Below are 6,842 nucleotides of genomic sequence, written 5' to 3'. Positions count from 1 at the left end.
TGGCCCAAGTGCATCACTGCAGTCAGTGGCGGATGCTGAATAGGATTGAAGGGGGTTGGTCTCTTCTTCTTCCTCTCTCTCCATTTTCTTCTTTCTTCCACCTCTTCTTCTCGCTCACCCTACCCATATTTCCATTGATGCACCAGCTGTAGGGGGGCTGGAGCCCCCCGTCCCCCCAGCCCCCCTGTAGATCCGCCTCTGATCACAGTGATGGTGCTTCCACCAGCGTCGATAGGGACGTGAGCCCTTCTTCCACACCTTCTACCAGTACCATGGTCAGCGCCCGCGCAGAGTTTATCTGATTGGTCTAAGTACATATCAGTGGTTTCTATCTCTATTTTGCTTTGACAATCTTCAAAGGGGTACTGATGCATGGGCCGGCCTGTATCTTTTTTTTAAATATCAACGTGTACAACTCATTATAAATAAATTGTCTCTATTATTTCTATTATTTTGCTATTGTTGTAACTGTTTACCCGATCGAAAGGAAAAATAGTAATATCTGCTGGTTTGTAGCTGATTTGTTGTGAGAGAAAAATACTATACCATGGCTAATAAGCCCCGGCTGAAACGAAGAAGCGAACAGGCTGATTAACAACACTACCACGAAAACAATTTCCCAATCGGGTGGGTTGTGAAGGCAATACCGTCTTGTGGAGATCATTTTCCATAGTCCTCTTGTGGACTTGGCTGTAAATTATCTTTTTTTATTCATGTATAGCGTGCAGTGTCATCTATCTAAATAAAATGATGAATGGAGGGGGCGAGGGTGTGCTCCTCTATATATTGTTGCATCGCTTATCAGTAACGTAAGCCACTCGCATTCAGGCATTCCCACGCTTTAGAGAACTGAACGAGCGGGAGGCAACATTGGATAGCCATCCGTTTCTTAGTCTAACCTGGAATGAGACGATCGTGATCATCGTGGTAGTTGCTGGCGCCTTCGTGGCTCTACTAGTCCTGTTGCTTGCTTTGTTGTGGCGCCGTCAGAAAACTACGCCATCCGTCAGCAGCTCCCAATCCAACATCGTCGCCAGAGGCAGCAGCTCCAGCAAGAGTGGATGGACCTCATCCGATGACCACGTCGCCACTCCTCCTTCTGACACCAATCATAGAGGTTCCGGCGGTGGCCCAAGTGCATCACCGCAGTCAGTGGTGGATGTAGAAGAGGATTGAAGGCGGGCTCGTCTCTTCTTCTTCCTCTATCTCTCTCCATTTTTTTCTTTCCTCCACCTCTTCTTCTCGCTCACCCTACCCATATTTCCATCGATGCACCAGCTGTAGGAGGGCTGGAGCCCCCCGTCCCCCAGCCCCTGTAGATCCGCCCCTGACTCAGTGATGGTGCTTCCACCAGCGTTGATAGGGACGCGAGCCCTTCTTCCACACCTTCTACCAGTACCATGGTCAGCGCCCGCGTAGAGTTTATCTGATTGGTCTAAGTACATATCCGTGGTTGCTATCTCTATTTTGCTGTGACAATCTTAAAAGGGGTACTGATGCATGGGCCAGCCTGTATCTTTTTCTTAAATATCAACATGTACAACTAATTATAAATAAATCAACTCCATTATTTCTATTATTTTGTTGTTGTTGTAACTGTTTACCCGATCGAGAGAAAAAAAAATAGTAATATCTGCTGGTTTGTAGCTGATTTGTTGTGAGAGAAAAACACTGTACCATGGCTAATAAGCCCCGGCTGAAATGAACAAGCGAACAGGCTGATTAACAACACTACCATGAAAATAATTTCCCCAGTCAGGCGGGTTGTGAAGGCAATACCGTCTTGTGGAGATCATTTTCCCTAGTCCTCTCGTGGATTTGGATGTAAATTATCTTTTTTTATTCATGTATAGCGTGTAGTGTCATCTATCTCAATACAATGATGCAACGAGGGGGCGAGGGGGTGCTCCTCTATATATTGTGGCATCATTTATCAGTAGCATAAGCCACTCGCATTTAGGCACTCCCACGCTTTAGAGAACTAAAGGAGCGGGAGGCAAGGATGGATAGCCATCCGTTTCTTAGTCTATCCCGAAATGAGACGATCGTGATCATCATGGTAGTAGCTGGTGCCTTCGTGGCTCTACTAGTCCTGTTGCTTGCTTTGTTGTGGCGCTGCCAGAAAACCGCGCCATCTGTCAGCAGCGCCCAGTCCAACATCGTCGCTAGAGGCAGCAGCTCCAACAAGAGCGGATGGACCACATCCGATGACCGCGTCGCCACTCCTCCTTCTAAAACCATCATAGAGGTTCCGGTGGTGGCCCAAGTGCTTCACCGCAGTCAATGGCGGATGCAGAACAGGATTGAATGGGAGCTGGTCTCTTCTTCTTCCTGTCTCTCTCCATTTTATTCTTTCCTCCACCTCTTCTTCTCGCTCAACCTACCCATATTTCCTTTGATGCACCAATTGTAGGGGGCTGGAGCCCCCCAGTTGTAGGGGGGCTAGAGCCCCCCTCCACCAGCCCCCCTGTAGATCCGCCCCTGACCGCAGTGATGGTGCTTCCACCAGCGTTGATAGGGACGCGAGCCCTTCTTCCACACCTTCTACCAGTACCATGGTCAGCACCCGCGCAGAGTTTATCTGATTGGTCTAAGTACATATTCGTGGTTGCTATCTCTATTTTGTTGTGACAATCCTAAAAAGGGTACTGATGCATGGGCCAGCCTGTATCTTTTTTTTAAATATCAACGTGTACAACTCATTATAAATAAATCAACTCCATTATTTCTATTATTTTGTTGTTGTTGTAACTGTTTACCCGATCGAGAGAAAAAATAGTAATATCTGCTGGTTTGTAGCTGATTTATTGTGAGAGAAAAACACTGTACCATGGCTAATAAGCCCCGGCTAAAACAAACTAGCGAACAGGCTGATTAACAACACTACCACGAAAACAATTTCCCAGTCGGCCGGGTTATGAAGGCAATACCGTCTTGTGGAGATCATTTTCCCCGGTCCTCTTGTGGACTTGGCTGTAAATTATCTTTTTTTTATTCATGTATAGCATGCAGTGTCATATATCTAAATACAACGACGCAACGAGGGGGAGAGGGTGTGCTCCTCTATATATTGTTGCATCGTTTATCAGTAATGTAAGCCACTCGCATTCAGGCACTCCCACGCTTTAGAGAACTGAACGAGCGGGAGGCAACAATGGATAGCCATCCGTTTCTTAGTCTAACCCGGAATGAGATGATCGTGATCATCGTGGTAGTTGCTGGTGCCTTCATGGCTCTACTAGTCCTATTGCTTGCTTTGTTGTGGCGCCGTCAGAAAACTGCGCCATCCGTCAGCAGCGCCCAATCCAACATCATCGCCAGAGGCAGCAGCTCCACCAAGAGCGGATGGACCACATCCGATGACCATGTCGCCACTCCTCCTTCTGACACCATCATAGAGGTTCCGGCGGTGGCCCAACTGCATCACCACAGTCAGTGGTGGATGTAGAACAAGATTGAAGGGGGGCTGGTCTCTTCTTCTTCCTCTGTCTCTCTCTATTTTCTTCTTTCCTCCACCTCTTCGTCCCGCTCACCCTACCCATATTTCCATTGATGCACCAGCTGTAGGGGGGCTGGAGCCCCCCCTGTCCCCCAGCTCCCTATAGATCCGCCCCTGACCGCAGTGATGGTGCTTCCACCAGCGTTGACAGGGACGCGCACCCGTCTTCCACACCTTCTACCAGTACCATGGTCAGCGCCCGCGTAGAGTTTATCTGATTGGTCTAAGTACGTATCCATGGTTGCAATCTCTATTTTGCTGTGACAATCTTAAAAGGGGTACTGATGCATGGGCCAGCCTGTATCTTTTTTTTAAATATCAACATGTACAACTCATTATAAATAAATCAACTCCATTATTTCTATTATTTTGTTGTTGTTGTAACTGTTTAACCGATCGAGAGAAAAAAAATAGTAATATCTACTGGTTTGTAGCTGATTTGTTGTGTGAGAAAAACACTGTACCATGGCTAATAAGCCCCGGCTGAAACGAAGAAGCAAACAGGCTGATTAACAACACTACCACGAAAACAATTTCCCCAGTCAGGCGGGTTGTGAAGGCAATACCGTCTTGTGGAGATCATTTTCCCCAGTCGTCTTGTGGATTTGGATGTAAATTATCTTTTTTTATTCATGTATAGTGTGTAGTGTCATCTATCTAAATACAATGACGCATCGAGGGGGCGAGGGGGTGCTCCTCTATATATTGTGGCATCGTTTATCAGTAGCATAAGCCACTCGCATTCAGGCACTCCCACGCTTTAGAGAACTAAAACAGCGGGAGGCAAGGATGGATAGCCATGCGTTTCTTAGTCTAACCCGGAATGAGACGATCATGATCATCGTGGTAGTAGCTGGCGCCTTCGTGGCTCTACTAGTCCTGTTGCTTGCTTTGTTGTGGCGCTGCCAGAAAACCACGCCATCCGTCAGCAGCGCAGAGTCCAACATCGTCGCCAGAGGCAGCAGCTCCAGCAAGAGCGGATGGACCACATTCGATGACCGCGTCGCCACTCCTCCTTCTGACACCATCATAGAGGTTTCGGTGGTGGCCCAAGTGCTTCAGCGTAGTCAGTGGCGGATGCAGAACAGGATTGAATGGGAGCTGGTCTCTTCTTCTTCCTGTCTCTCTCCATTTTCTTCTTTCCTCCACCTCTTCTTCTCGCTCAACCTACCCATATTTCCTTTGATGCACCAATTGTAGGGGGCTGGAGCCCCCCAGCTGTAGGGGGGCCACCAGCCCCCTGTAGATCCGCCCCTGACCGCAGTGATGGTGCTTCCACCAGCGTTGACAGGGACGCGAGCCCTTCTTCCACACCTTCTACCAGTACCATGGTTAGTGCCTGCGCAGAGTTTATCTGATTGGTCTAAGTACATATCTGTGGTTGTTATCTCTATTTTGCTGTGACAATCTTAAAAGGGGTCCTGATGCATGGGCCAGCCTGTATCTTTTTTTTCTAAATATCAACGTGTACAACTCATTATAAGTAAATCAACTCCATTATTTCTATTATTTTGTTGTTGTTGTAACTGTTTACCAGATCGAGAGAAAAAATAGTAATATCTGTTGGTTTGTAGCTGATTTGTTGTGAGAGAAAAACACTGTACCATGGCTAATAAGCCCCGGCTGAAACGAACTAGCGAACAGGCTGATTAACAACACTACCATGAAAACAATTTCCCCAGTCAGGCGGGTTGTGAAGGCAATACCGTCTTGTCGAGATCATTTTCCCCAGTCGTCTTGTGGATTTAGATGTAAATTATCTTTTTTTATTCATGTATAGCATGCAGTGTCATCTATCTAAATACAATGACGCATCGAGGAGGCGAGGGGTTGCTCCTCTATATATTGTGGCATCATTTATCAGTAGCATAAGCCACTCGCATTCAGGCACTCCCATGCTTTAGAGAACTAAAACAGTGGGAGGCAAGGATGGATAGCCATCCGTTTCTTAGTCTAACCCGGAATGAGACGATCGTGATCATCGTGGTAGTAGCTGGTGCCTTCGTGGCTCTACTAGTCCTGTTGCTTGCTTTGTTGTGGCGCTGCCAGAAAACCACGCCATCCGTTAGCAGCGCCCAGTCCAACATCGTCGCCAGAGGCAGCAGCTCCAACAAGAGCGGATGGACCACATTCGATGACCGCGTCGCTACTCCTCCTTGTGACACCATCATAGGTGTTCCGGTGGTGGCCCAAGTGCTTCACCGCAGTCAGTGGTGGGTGCAGAATAGGATTGAATGGGAGCTGGTCTCTTCTTCTTTCTGTCTCTCACCATTATCTTCTTTCCTCCACCTCTTCTTCTCGCTCAACCTACCCATATTTCCTTTGATGCACCAATTGTAGGGGCTGGAGCCCCCCAGCTGTAGGGGGGCTGGACCCCCCCCCCCCATCCACCAGCCCCCCTATAGATCCGCCCCTGACCGCAGTGATGGTGCTTCCACCAGCATTGACAGGGACGCGAGCCCTTCTTCCACACCTTCTACCAGTACCATGGTCAGCGCCCGCGTAGAGTTTATCTTATTGGTCTAAGTACATATCCGTGGTTGCTATCTCTATTTTGCTGTGACAATCTTAAAAGGGGTACTGATGCATGGGACAGCCTGTATCTTTTTTTCTAAATATCAACGTGTACAACTCATTATAAGTAAATCAACTCCATTATTTCTATTATTTTGTTGTTGTTGTAACTGTTTACCCGATCGAGAGAAAAAATAGTAATATCTGCTGGTTTGTAGCTGATTTGTTGTGAGAGAAAAACACTGTACCAAGGCTAATAAGCCCCGGCTGAAACAAACTAGCGAACAGGCTGATTAACAACACTACCACGAAAACAATTTCCCTAGTCAGGCGGGTTGTGAAGGCAATACCGTCTTGTGGAGATCATTTTTCTCGGTCCTCTTGTGGATTTGGATGTAAATTATCTTTTTTTTATTCATGTATAGCGTGTAGTGTCATCAATCTAAATACAATGACGCATCGTGGGGGCGAGGGGGTGCTCCTCTATATATTGTGGCATCGTTTATCAGTAGCATAAGCCACTCGCATTCAGGCACTCCCACGCTTTAGAGAACTAAAGGAGTGGGAGGCAAGGATGGATAGCCATCCGTTTCTTAGTCTAACCCAGAATGAGACGATCGTGATCATCGTGGTAGTAGCTGGCGCCTTCGTGGCTCTACTAGTCCTGTTGCTTGCTTTGTTGTGGTGCCGCCAAAAAACCGCGCCATCCGTCAGCAGCGCCCAATCCAACATAGTCGCCAGAGGCAGCAACTCCAACAAGAGCGGATGGACCAAATCCGATGACCACATTGCCACTCCTCCTTCTGACGCCATCATTGAGGTTCCGGCG

The sequence above is a fragment of the Miscanthus floridulus genome, chromosome 18, assembly GCF_019320115.1.
Source record: "Miscanthus floridulus cultivar M001 chromosome 18, ASM1932011v1, whole genome shotgun sequence".
Lineage (NCBI taxonomy): Eukaryota > Viridiplantae > Streptophyta > Magnoliopsida > Poales > Poaceae > Miscanthus > Miscanthus floridulus.
This window is presented reverse-complemented; position numbering follows the sequence as displayed.